The following is a 14,883-nucleotide window of genomic DNA, read 5'->3' as shown; positions in this document are numbered from 1 at the left end:
ATGATAGTTAGTCTAGTATGGACTTCCATGTTATATTTGAAGTTTACTAACAACCTTTACCTTGTCTTTCGCCATGAAAATAATTGATTGGTATTCAAAAGTACCTCACCCATAGTTGAGTTATACCAGATGATTTCATCCCCTTGCAATGGTTTCTTTTCATGAATTCATGTTTTCTCTTTCTAACCCTACTCCACGCCTGGTTGGGCTGTGAACTTATCAAATAATCAGTATGTATGTACATACATCTATACATGAATCATAAATGAAGGTTACAATGTTCTCAATTCCACACCCTCTAAGTTTTTAGGCACTATGTGTACCAAGGTGTGAACCTAGGTCATTTACATGTTGACACCCCACCTTAACACTAGATCATGACATGGTAGAATATAATTCATTTCTTGGAATAAATTCCAGAGTAATTTATGAAACAATTGTTATGTTGTCACATTCACAACCAGACAACATTATCAATGCACTCTGACAAGTAAACTTCTCCAATATTGCTTGGTAGGAAATAGTGGTACAAAATATGCATCCCAGATTGTACGATTGTGCATTAATTTGAATAGCTTGCTAGATATCATTTTATCAAAACCAATTGTCTTTGTGCACCATAATGAAGATTACCAATACCACCTAGCCATCCAATATGGTTGAAGCATCCTATTTATTTAACAACAAGTTGTTGCATGGTTTGTTATCTTGTTTCTTCGTCACCTATAACCTTTAAATGTTACACCTTACTTGATGCATGCATTATTTTACTACTAGAATAAGATCCATAGACCATCATAAGCTGTAATAATATAAAGCCTTTTGCTTTACCAAAAATTTGTTAATTAATTTAGATAAGTCATGTTCTGAATCTAGTGTGCAATTATTGTTAGTCATTAGGATTCTCTGAGTTGCTTTATTTCTAGCTTCGAGTGCATCTAGCATCACCATATCTAATCTATCTTTCATTTCAGTTCTCATAAAGCATGTATAATTTGTTTAAATATATTAGAATCATAAAAATAATTTCAGTCTTATCAACTCCTACAAGAAGTACATTCATAATATTTTCAATCATTCTACTGGAAGTGTCTTCTTCTTGATGCAGATTTGAAAGGTTCCTATTTGTGAGATATTACTAACATAAAACTATCCATGTCTGGATTGATATGCACATCAAGGTTTTGGAGTTGAGGTTGCATACTTTGGGTTGTAATAATTGACACATTAGAATTTGAGTGAACTTGAGAATGTGCCCTTAAGCTTGTATTTAATAATGTCTTACTGCTATTAATCGAGAAGCTCTGGGAGTTTCTTTTACACTCCCATCATGGATTTATTCTAGATGTACTTTTGGGTGCCAGACCCATTGGTTTATCTATTAGAGTCATAAAATTATTAATGTATGATGTCTTCTCCAACCTCTATACAGTGAGTTGTATTACATGTGTTCATACACTTTACAACTCTGACCCCAATTCAGTCTAGATTGGAAATATAATTTGTGTCTCTTGCATATTTCAGTTACAACTATTAGGATATTTCTTTATTCAAAAATAAACCTATAAGTTTCAAACTATTCATATCAAATTAAATATGCATATTGCTACTGAATATCTTAATAATGACCTGGTAAGTTTTAGTTTTCTTCAACACTGTATATTTGGAACATTTCCCCAATAAGGGTGAATTAAACAGTTCAACCAGTGGAAAAACCACATCTGAAATGATCTTCATCGTCACATGTAGATGCACCAATTAACGCAAAATAATAAATTGAAAGACAATTTTAAATAACCAAAATACCTAGTCTAATATCCTATCTTTCATGAGTTTAATGATCCTTCATGGAAAACTTCATGAGTAGATACAAATAAGGAAAACCTTTAGAATCTTTTCTAGGATGAAAACAAAGTAATTAACCAAGAATTTTGATACTATTGATAGAATGTCATGAACTTATTTCCAGTGATTTATATAGATTCCATTTATATACTTGTATTTTAATATTTCCTCATGTTGGCCATGATCTATGGAAAGAGCACTTATCATTTTATCTATTTGTGTTTGCTAGTTACCTCATACGAGTTCAACATTTCTTTCGTTCATATTTCAAACTTTCTTAAGATCTTTATAAGTATAAAATCTATTCCATTAAGCTATGTGCTTGGATAGATTACGCATAGCAATCGTACAGCTCATAATTTAATCCTAATATGAGAAAAGTAATATGATGACAGTATGGAAGAAAAGACCTAATGGCATAGGATTCAAACTTTCCTTATCCGCCATTACTCCTTTCAACACTTGCATTCATATTTATAAGCCATGATGACCACACAACTAAAATCCATCATCCAAACTTTCAATACACTAATCATACTTTAAAACATTACAAATTTGTTCATTCATCAAGCTCGACTATAACCATCTAAAATTAAACCAATTTTAAATCATGGTATTTAGTGAAAATATGAGCTATCCATTCCTAAAAACACATAAATGCAGCTCATCGCAAGCACGTAATAAGGCATAAATGCATGTAAGCACACAAATGAGTTTGCACATTATCTTGGTTCATCCACAACACTCTTTGTATTCAAACAAGAAAGGATGAACATGCAACCTTCAAAGCTTAATGACAATAAAACAACATTGAGGAGAAAATAGCAAAAGGTATTCATATTCTTATGGGATGCTTTATGTATATATAAAAAAATAGCTTATATAAAATTATACACACATGTATAATTTAATTAGTGCATCCTTATCCCTACCGTTTCGGCAAGTTACACCGATGAAAATCATTGAAATTCAGACTCGTAAGAAGAGACCTCTTACCTAAGTTGGAACTATGATGGCTTTTGAATGATTGAAATAGATACATCCCTATTCATAAAATTGAATCGTGTCCATAAAAAGAAAATAATTCTAGGCTCATAAAACCTTTGGTGATGGAAATAGCCTACATGTCTAGTGACTCAAGTGTTTCCTACGGCATCACTGTGAGCATGGCCAGCTGCTTCGTCGAGCATCATCTAGAATGTGAGGCTCCACTCATGTCTTAGACTTGCCCACTAGGAGCGCCAGATGTTCTACAAATCATAGATCTTCTCTTTTGAGCTTTCATTTTCTGTTAAGGTTGGCCCGAGGACTTTCCTCAGCTTCCATTACTAAAAGAACGAAGCACCTCACTATCTCTCCCTCTACAGTGGACCAAAGATAATAGAAGTGTATATTTTTTCTGTATTCTCATTAGTAATGCCCAATTCATTGGCAAATAGTGTGCATTGTGCGGCCATATCTAGCCACAAGCCATATTTCTATCTCAAATACAACACTAGTAGCAATAACTTTGTCACCAACTGTAACCATTTTGGTCTTTTCAGCATTGCCGCCAGGAGCAATAAGATCAATGTAAGTGCCACGGTCAGAGCCCTTGTAAAACTTGAGGCCAATGGGCTTCTCCACCACCACCTCATACTCCTCTACTTGCATCTTGGTTGGATTTGATCTCGATTCCTCTCCCTGTCCCACTCCCTCCTCGCTGGATGCCACGGTGTTGTTTGTTTCGCTGGTGGTGGCAGTGGTGTGCCATAAAATTCACCTCATAGAAGGAGTGCGATCATTCGTGGCCCTACTCATGGCTGCAAATTCCTTTGAACTTGTTGTTCTAGTGGATGAGAATCATGAAAGAAGGGGAGACAAATTGAATCTATGACCATCTCTATGAATTGAGAGCGCATGAGAAAGTAGTGAGGCTCTGAGAGCAAACATGATCGGCAACAGTCTTACGCGTGACATTAGCCAAATGTCATGAGACAAAATTTCTTATTACTCATCTCTGCCCTGCAATTTCAAATTTCTATATGCAGGCAGACAACCTACATGGGAGGTTGTGTATACAAGGCTACCTATTCACAAAACGCGAGACTAATAGCTAGCTTTAGCTTTGTTATGTATGAGCCACCCGTTGAAGAATTCTAAAGCAGAAGACCCCCAATATGGTTCCAATGGGTACAGGTAGTATTTATATCGAATAACTACCAATTGATCTAGTGGCTAAACAATCGAGCAAACACCATGCACGCGTAACCTCCACGCAAGGAGAAGATGATATTAACGATCCATTCTCAATGTGACTTGTCCACATGCAAGTAAGGATAAAAACTATAAAAATTAAATTCTTTTATGGGTGTGACAATAAGGACAACCATTATACCAATTGAATGCTTTTGTCAGGAACTCAATAAGCAATCGAACGCCTCCAAATCAACGGATAAGGCAAGTAGAAAGGTGGTAGTGTGGATCGAAAGGGAAACAACAGTCATAGATGGGATTTTATATGTTAACCAAATTTGAAAGGGAATGTTTTGTTTTAATTTAACCCATAAAACATGCTCCCTAAAGCGGTAATAATAGAGCTTGCCATAGATCTCAACGGTGTGGGGTTTTGATACGGCTCTGGAGCTATATGACCAACAATACTTCAATTCGAGAGCAATTTTCGAAGAGGCAATGGTTGTAGAAGGCATGAATGTCTATCAAATAGAGAAATAGGTTGGTAGCCCCATCATCGTGGATGTCTTTGCTGGAATGACATGATTTATTAACTAATCGATCTGGTGTGGAATGACACGTCTTTGAACCAATAAGCAAAACAGAGTGAAGTGAATGTTAAATTGATTTCGTCGAATCATTGCTAAAATTCAAATCATATTGCATGGGTCCCGGAACCCTGCGACCATCTATATAGAAGAGTATGATTTCAGGGTCAACCACATGGAAGAATTTCCACGGATCCTGTCATATAAACAACAATGATTTGTTTTCTTTTTACTAAACATATTTTGAACCAGCTAATATTTGGTTGCAACCTCCAGTGATAAACGATTTCATTTGTCCTAGATATATTCTAAACATATTGTATCTTACCAACATACTATTTCACGATTTTCCAAATCTAGAGTCACCTAGACATGCTTACCAAATAATACAAGGTAGACATACATGAAATTTTGTGAGTACTTCCTAATGCGGTAGACATACATGAAATTTTGTGAGTACTTCCTAATGCGGGGAACTTATCTCCTTCTATATCACCTACTTCAACAACATTTTCAATTATGGTGTTTATATCCATCTAACCAAATAGCTCGCAACAAATCTCGTTGTCTGAATGTTCTATTCACCAATTGTGTTTAAGGCTTTGTAGACCCTAGAGAATATCCAATGGTATATATGGGCCATTCAGATTGTAAATCACTTTTTTACTTGTTAATACTCTTAATCCAGTTACTTAAACCAGTTTGTGGTCTCGAGGCTACAAGGAGGAACACGATGTTCATTATTCATGCTAGATAATCGTTGTGACACAGTATTAGCAAAGAATCTGTCATCCTTTGGGTTTAGTAAATTTCTGCAACCAAGTACAATAATGTCCTTTACAGGTTGAAATTAGTTGACGAGATTTAAATGGGGAATTTCCTCACTATTAGTTAAAAGCTTTGGTAAGAAATGAGCATTTATATTATGAATATTTGTAACCGGTCCTAGCCTTTGTAGGCGAGTATTTTTTGCAGTGATTCTTAATAAACTAGGTGCTCATGCCCTTGAAATTACTTCTTGGGTTTGAGCCAAAAGAATTTCAGTTTATCTCTATGATTTATGGAGTAAATACACGCATGAGTCATGTCTTTATTATAAGTCAAAATTTCTTTTCATCCAACCATCTTCTCCCATATTCATTATGAGTCTAATATCTTAAAAATTAAATGGAATTATACCATACTCAAGTAGGTTCACAATAATACTAGTCCGGTAACCTTTACCATACCCTTGAATCTATCTATTTACCGTAAAGATGATTGTGGATATAAGCTAATATGTGTGATTACTATGGTGGAAATAATCGTCTGCACCAGGTTACCTATATATCTAAGTTCTTATTCAAGTGTTTGATTGAATACCTTAATGTTCCTTAATTTACTTTAATAAGTTGCACGCATAGCCATAAATAACAGCTATGCACATCTACACATAAAACCTACATAACATTTATTCTATACTATAATCATATTATCATATCTCAAGTAAATAAGAAATCTTACACATGTGGGTTGGCCCGTAGGCCGCAATTTTTGAACTTAGAGCTTCGGTACCATTTTTCACATACCTCCTTAACACAATACTAAAAACCACCTACTATGCTCCAATTAATAAATTTAACTTCGATTAAATTTATATTTAGTAGTTGTCACATGCATAAGTATTCAATCATCTTATAAACAAGGATAACACATGCAATTATACTCCTATTCTTAAAGGTACGATACCATAGAGAGTAAGGATTCAACATCCAGAACATCCTATGCAATTGAAGAAAACCAGATTAGCGGAGAGAATGCCATTTGGAAAATTGAGGACTGCCACCCAACCTCTAACTCACTTCCTCCACTTTACCCCCGAGCCAAGAGTTATTAGCATGGATCAACTGCCCCTTGTTGATGTCTTCAGTGGTTATTTAATGCCCTCTTTCATGATATGGTTCCCTTTAACGACATCCCGCTTTTATGGATCCTTTTTATCCATTTGCCTAGGCATTTCCCATAAAATGTCCCATTTCGCTCCCGCGACTCTTTTCCCATAAAAGCTTGCCTTTATCTCCTGCAAGGCTTTTATGTCTTTTCCCATAAAAGCTTACCTTTCTCTCGTGTAAGGCTTTTATTTTTTTGTTAAACTTAGCATCTTTCTCAATCTAAGTAACTTAATGGATATTTATATCCCATTTCATTAAGCTTATCTAGAATTTGATCGAGAAGTCTTATCATGAAGGAATTATCCATTCTCGTTCAGCAATGGGATTTCATTTGGAAAGAATCTCATATCTTGGTGTCTCATTTTCCAAGTTATTAAATTATCTTTATTTCTTTAATAATAAAGTATTTACTTTCATTGTTACACCTTAGACCTAGGTTTTATGGTACATCTCAGTCTTAGCTTAGGTCCGGCAAGATAATAGTAGGGTGTTACTTACAACAGAGGGGTGTTAAATATTAATTCCAATATTAGATATGTTCATAACAGGATGAGTTCCTCCTCCCATAATGGTATTTTTGTTGTATGGGAATGTGAGTTTTAGATGACCATGTGAGTGAAAATGAGAGTCTTGATAAGAAATATTTTAATATTTCAGGGTTTTCATGAAATGCTTATCTACTACCAAAATTTGTATACATTTAGTAATGCTAGTAAATTATCCATTTTAACACAAATAACTACTACATAGGATTTCGATCCCGAGAGATGTTGGGTGATGGACTTGGCTGGGGCTTCTGAGAAGAGGCGATTAGGGCCAAATCTCTGCAGCTCCTGATCACGGCTCTGCAAGCCTGCCAACCATTCAGGAACGCGACAGATAGATCCCTTAGGGCCATTCTGAACTGATTCGACACATGCATAACACAGGGGGGGGTTCGACCCCCCCAAACTCCACGCCCTTCATATTCGGCAGCATACCCTTGGACGCCTTCAATACTCCATCCAGCTCCAGATCAGCGGAACAAAGCAACGATTTAGTGCCCAAAGGATCTGCGTCCGAAGGGCAAACTCCAGGACAACGCCGCGAGAAAACTCAGTCCACATGCAAGCGCATATAAAAAAAATACCCAAACTAATCATTGATGACCCTTGGATCGAGCAGTACAGGGACCATATGAGCAAGCAGGCCCTGATCTGTAGATTCATGGGGGTAAGACTTCACGAAAAGGCCTGGTGGATCAACCAAAAATGGAAACCTAAAGGGGACTACAATCTTCAGTTGGGATCGAGAGGCTTTTCCACAATAATTTTCGCTCACAAGGATGACAGAGACCGCATATTCAAAGGCGGCCCGTATTTCTACAACTCTGCAGGATTATACATAACTTATTGGAGGCCAAACTTTGCACCAGAGGAGGAGGATTTCAAGAAAGTTCCAATATGGATCCACCTGCACTCTCTACCTGTGGATTACTGGAACAAACGCATCTTGGAGGCCATCGAAAACCAGTTGGGAGTCTTCATCAAAGCCTCAGATCTCACTATACAAGATAAGTACACAGCCTATGCTAGAATCTATGTTTACATGGACATCTCAGGGCCCCTCCCAGATCATATGGAACTGATCCCTAAAGAAGTGCAATGGAGGCAAACCATAGACTACGAAAATATCCCTTTCAGATGCCGCACATGCAGACAACATGGCCATCTAGGTCACAGCTGCACTGCAAATAAACCACAACCTTAGGCCCAACAGGAACAAGAGGTTACTCCAACACCTGGCTTCACCACAGTCGCAAGAAAGAGCAGAGGCAAGAAAGGAAAAAAGCCTACAAAACCCCCCACCAATACCAACCCTACCAATAAAGCCTCCACACAGCAAAACAGCTTTGAAGTTCTGAGCAACCTTGATTCACCGGAGCACCCCAAAGTCTCACAGGCCCCCACTGCTCAGGATCCACCGTTATCCAATCAACCCATGACGACGATCAATGCTCCAAGCACAACCTCTGTCTCTTATCAAGCCCAAGCACTACAACAAAACCCAAATCTCGCTTCCAACCAGACTACTACCAGCCACACCTCAATGCAAACCCCGCAATGCACTGAACCGCAACCAGATCATCCCTCCACTACAACCTCAAGCAATCCTCTGGAGGATATTTTGGGAGATCTTGATCTCCAAAAGGTCAATGAGCAATGGTTGAAACTGGGCATGGATGGCATTCCCCAGGAACACTTGGAGAAGATAGAAATGGCATACCTACAGCTGGAATACATCAACCAAAATACAGCCAAAAGGCAATGGGGAAATAGCAACCAAACAGGTATTCAAGCCAACCTGGATCTGGATCAATACAAACCACAAGGACCAGGTAGAAAACGGGGATGCAAATCCACCAGACAGCAAATACAAGAGCTAGGCAGACGTCTCATCAATGAAGGAAAAATTAGGGCCTTGGTCCTATCTGGTCCAAAGAAAGCTCAATGAAAATCACAAGCTGGAACATCAGGGGGCTTAACGGCACCAGCAAAAGAAGAATCCTGAAAAATCGCATACTCGCAGCACCCAGACATTGTCCTTCTGTAAGAAACCAAATGCTCTCCCAAGGGCACATAAACGCTCAAAAAACTCGTTTCCAACAGTGATCAATGTATAAGCATAGATGCCCTTGGGCAATCAGGAGGGTTATTAACATTCTGGAACAAAAAAAAAAATTCTTCTTGCAGAATGCTCTCTCCACCAAGAATTCATTATCAGTCATCCTCAACATGCCTGATTCAAGCCAATCGATATGTATCACCAATGTGTATGGGCCTCAAAGAATACATGAAAAGCTGAAGATGCTGAAGGGCCTCGACGAAGTCAGACAACACCATGGGGCAACTCACTAGATTGCAGGCGGAGACTACAATATGATCACCACTCTAGCGGAGAAAAAGGGAGGCTTACAAAAATTGGATAAGGACTCGGAGGCATTTAACACCTTTATTGCTGAATCTAGACTTACTGACATCCCTACAGTCAATGGTTTGCATACCTGGAATAATAAGCAAGGAGGAAACGGGCAGATAACATCAAGGCTCGATCAGTTCCTCTTATCGGAATCCATTCTGCTGCAAAACATCGACATGGAGGCCAACCTTCTGCCTATAGGAGGCTCGGATCACTGGCCTGTGCAGATCCACTTCACCAATCTAGAAAAGCCCCACAACAGACCTTTCAGATTCGAGGCCTTTTGGACAGAACACCCTACTTTCATGGAAAACATAAAAAGCTGGTGGACTCAAACCACCATAAGAAGCGACAACATCATGTATATCTTCTAGCAAAAGCTCAAAACCATCAAATCCAACCTCAAACAATGGAACAAAGACACCTTTGGAGACATCTTTCAAGCCAAAAAAGAACTTGAGGAAAAAATGGCGCTACTACAGCAAACAATGATCACAGAAGGGCATGATGAGGAAAGGAAAGCTCAAGAAACAAATCTACAAAGACAATGGGAAGAATGACTTAAGCAGGAAGAGATGCTGTGGAGACAGAAATCGAGGGTGCAATGGCTAAAGCAAGGAGAACTCAACAACAGTTTCTTCCTAAGCCCACTATCCAGCACAGAGCCTGCAATCGAATACTCTCTCTCAAAAAAGCTGATGAAGATAAGGTGTTCTCGAGGGAGCACATTGGGGATGAACTCAACTCTTATTTCACCTCTCTTCTCAACGAACCAAGCCTAAACAGATCCCAAGCCATCAATGCAATCACTGATGCCGTTCCCAGCCTTGTTACTCAAGAGCAAAACTCCCTCCTTCTAAAGGATTTTACCGAGCAGGAGATTGAAGAGACCATCTTCACCATGGCCACAAACAAGGCTCCCAGATCGGATGGATTTACAATTGATTTTTTTAAAGCCTGCTGGTCCATCATTAAAGAAGACCTCCTCATCCTGGTAAGGAACTTTCACAATACCAAAAAAGTGCTACCAACCATCAATGCCACTTTCCTCACCTTAATTCCCAAATCTGGCAAGGCTAACTACCCGGACAAGTTTCGCCCCATCGCCCTTTGCAATGTCCTCTATAAAATCCTTTCCAAATTGATGGCTAACAGACTCAAACTCGTCCTCCCTTCAATTATTTCTCAGGAGCAAACCGGCTACGTCGAAGGCAGGGAGATCACGGACAACATTATCCTCACCCAGGAAGTGCTGCACTCTCTCAAAACGAACAAGACTCCAAGCATGCTTATCCAGCTTGACCTATCAAAGGCCTTTGACAGAATCAGCTGGCAATAAATGAGAGCAATCCTCCAGGCTTTCGGATTCAGTCAGCAATGGATAAATTGGACAATGGAACTGGTCTCAGGCACTTTCTTCTCCATCCTGCTGAACGGAGGACCCCTTCAACCCTTCACACCATCCAGAGGTATACGGCAAGGAGATCCCTTGTCTCCTTTTCTCTTCATCATAATGGCAGAAGGGTTGGGCAGATCTTTAACCAAGGCAAGAAGGCAGAATCAACTCAAAGGCATCAAACCGGCACACCAAGGACCCACAGTAACGCATCAACAATTTGTAGATGATACAATGCTCATGGGCTCCCCCACAGTGCAGGAAGCTCGAACCATCAGCCAAGTGTTAAAGACTTTCTCGGAGGCCTCAGGTATGGAAATTAATCTTACCAAATCAAAAAAAAAAATCTTCAACACATCCATTCCTGTGCAAAGAAATCTCAGCAGAATTCTGCAGATCCAAAAGACCTCCCTTCCAACTAAATATCTGGGCATACCACTTTCGGAATATGCCTACAAATCTGCCAACTGGGAAGCCCTCCTCAACAAAATGAAAGCTCGGCTAAGCAACTGGACATACCGAGCCTTAAACATGGCCAGCAGACTGATCTTAGTCAAATCAGTCCTGCAAACCATGCCAGCATATATGTTCTCAGCACTAGCAGCACCTAAGGCGGTGTACAAATCCATCCGAAGCATTCAACGATCCTTCCTCCGGAATGGAGCCTCAAAGCAATCCAAATGGGCCCTCATCAAATGGACAGACATCTGCAAACCAAAAAGGGAGGGAGGTTTGGGCCTAAGAGATCCAGAAATATTAAGCAAGGCCGTAGCAGCAAAAATCTGGTGGAGATGGGTAGAAAATCCTAGCTACGTGTGGGGAACCTGGTGGAAAGTGAAATACACAACTCAAGTCAGGGACAGAGACCTCATTCGGCTGACCGGCACCAGGCAAGGATCCCCCATCTGGAACAAAGGCTGGGAGAACATATATATCGTGCAGCAACATAGCTTCTGGGAAGTGCGCCAAGGAAAAACTGCCCTCTTTTGGGAAGATGCTTGGCAGCAGCTTCCAACCTTGGAACACCCAGACTGGAATACTCTTAAAAGAGCTATGTAGGAGGCTGGCAAGGTTATGGTAGTAGACTACTGGAAACCTACAAGCGAGGCCACCACCTGGCAAAAGTGGCTATCCAGAGAACAATGGCAAGCTCAAGCAGGCATGATGAACGTAGACCAACTTTTACAAGACCTGGACAAAAGAAGAATCCTTATTTCCAACAAAGAGGACATCCTGAGATGGGGAAGATACCCCAAAGAAACGTTCAACCTCAAAGAAGCATATAAGATCTTGGCGGCCTCTCTGGATCCACAACCAGACCACAGTTGGCAAACCCTTTGGAGCAGAGGAACATGGCCAAAAATCACACTTTTCTCCTGGCTGGTCATGCACAACAAAGCACTCACATGGGACAATCCTCAAAAACGAGGCTTCATAGGCCCTTCACGATGCATGCTCTGTGAGGATGGCCTAGAAACTCTCAATCACATACTCAATGCCTGTCAAATGGCCTGCTCTCTGTGGGATGACATGGCTATGATCTTCAGACAATCTGACAAAAACAGAGACTCCATTCAACTCTCACTCAGCCAGTGGAGAACATCCATGTCCTCCAATCCCTTGGTCAACTCTGCCTGGAACTTAATACCGGGAGCAATAGCCTGGATCCTTTGGAAAGAACGAAATGCACAAGTCTTCAAAAACTCTGCACTGGCAGTAAGCATGCTGACAGGAAAAGTGAGACAACTCATCAAAGAAACGGTCAATGCCATGGGTACTTTGCAGAAAGAGGGCAACACTTCACCGAATGATGACAGAATCATTCAATAAAGAACCCGGGAATAGCTGGATATGGTGGCGTAGTAAGGGATCACATAGGCACAATTGATCTCGTCTATCGTGGAAACATCGGAGTGAACACCAACAACGCTGCAGAACTAATTGCTCTCATTCAGGGTCTCATTCTGGCAGGCCGCTATAGATTTCTACCACTGATAGTGGAAGGAGACTCGGAGATCATAATCAGGATGATAAAGAAACTCCAGATGGGAGCGCAGGTACATAAAGTTACCCCCAGCTGGAGACTGTCGGCAACACTGCAGGATCTCCAAAATCATCTCTGCAACTTGCAAGGGATTACATTCCAAGCAGTTCGCAGAAAGGCAAACAAGATAGCTTATGTCTTAGCAAATGCAGGGATAGATTCGCAGATGACAAAATTCCACAGCCTCTGGCACGATCTAGCAGAAGGAGTGCTCAAAGAAAACTGCAAAAAAATCCAGCAGACAGATCTGCACACTTAGGCCTCGGCAGCAAGGCACACTATGGCTTCAAACACCGGAAGGAATGTTAAACCACGGCAGAAGCGCCACTGAAAAGAGAAGATCTGCAGATGTGCCACTGAAAAGAGAAGATCTGCGCCAACAGGCTTGTGCAATCAAGATTGGAGACACATCACGGCACACCCAAAAGACGCATCAATAAAATGAATGCTCATCCACTTCAAGCACGACAATCTCAGGAACTTCAGGCAACAATCTGCCCACCTCGTAGCATTCTGCCCACCTCACTGCAAGATGCCCACCACTCCTGCAGGATCACCTCACGGGCTCCATGAAAACTCTACTTAGACAGAGCACTGTATATGCTGCAGGCATTTGCATGGAAATGCCACCCAGTCAACGCAGGAAAATCGCTCTGACCCCTGCAGACCAGTGTATTTTTATTCTCAATCATTAATATAACTACTAATTTTACAAAAAAAAAAAACTACTACATAGGATTTCTTCTAGTTTTCTATCACTAGATATAATCTCTCAACAGCTAATATTGTATAGGTTTGGTCAAGCTCATCGTAAGCATAGTGCATATTTTTCTTTTCTTCATACAAAAGTTGTCAATAATTTTGTTTGGAATAATAAAACACTATTAAGATGAGCTATAATTTGTATTTTCTTGATTAATTTTATGTATGAACTTGGAGAAAATAGACCTTGTCAATATAACAAAACTAGAAAGTGGGATTATGATAGTAAGGATTGTAATCATATATTCATTCAATTTTCTACATCATTAGTTCCTTCTATGTTCATTCTTCTTTCCCAAATTTTATGCATCTCTGTCTATCACACTCTTTCATTTTATTCTTTTTTTTTTTTGGTAAACATTGACATTCTCAATAATTTGTGTCAAATATTTGAGAATTCTCCTTACATCTTTCCATTTGTGTTAATGCAACCCCAAGAGTAGTGAGGTGCATCCTTTATAACCTTAATGCTTGGATCAACATTTTTTATGCTTCAATGAGGTTATTATGTAAAATATGGAGAAGATAACATAATTCATAATATCATGAGATCTATGAAATAGGGATCATGCTATAAATTCATTGTGTCATGCATATTTGCATGGCTTAAAAGTTAAAGTAAACAATCAATGTCCTCAATAAGAGTAATAATTGAATAACTAGTGATCTTGATGATTAATTGCATCACTTTTTGTTTTTATTGACCTTTTGGATTATAGATTTATTATCCTACATAGTAAGAAGTAGATGGAGTCATTCTATATTTTCATGTCTTTAGAGGATAATGAAGAAAAGCTTAGAAAATATAATTCGTACTCTTTTGTCTTAAGTGTTATGTCTTCTATGTCAAGAAGTTTGTTCATATTCTTCATGATTTGTTTAGATCTAGATGTTGGTTGAGATATTCTCTTAACCAAGTGAATAAATCTACCATAATTTCCTTATTTTTTGAAACAACATTACAAGTATTTATATATAACATTAGAGAAACAATAACAATATTTTATTAATAAAATATTTGCTATAAGTAAAATTAAATTGATATCAAAGATCAGTAAAATTAAATTGGTATCAAAGCTGGGCTAGGCGGACTACCTTGTGGGAGGTCCACGGGCATATGCAAATAGTGTTTGTGTGATGATTTTGTGTTGTGAAGTTAATCCTTCATATTTTTTGGTTTGTGTG

General features: G+C 39.2%; 1 pseudogene; it reads right to left on the bottom strand.

The window, feature by feature from the left end:
- Positions 1-3,160: 3,160 nt before the first annotated feature.
- Positions 3,161-3,777, bottom strand: LOC149144732 (phosphoglucan phosphatase LSF1, chloroplastic-like; annotated as a pseudogene).
- Between the last annotated feature and the right edge of the window lie 11,106 nt (positions 3,778-14,883).

This window comes from Pinus tabuliformis, chromosome X (genome assembly GCF_031772625.1).
Source record: "Pinus tabuliformis cultivar Carrire ecotype Pingquan chromosome X, CPIR1, whole genome shotgun sequence".
NCBI lineage: Eukaryota > Viridiplantae > Streptophyta > Pinopsida > Pinales > Pinaceae > Pinus > Pinus tabuliformis.
Note: the sequence above shows the minus strand (reverse complement) of the source record. Positions and strands in the feature narration are given on the sequence as shown.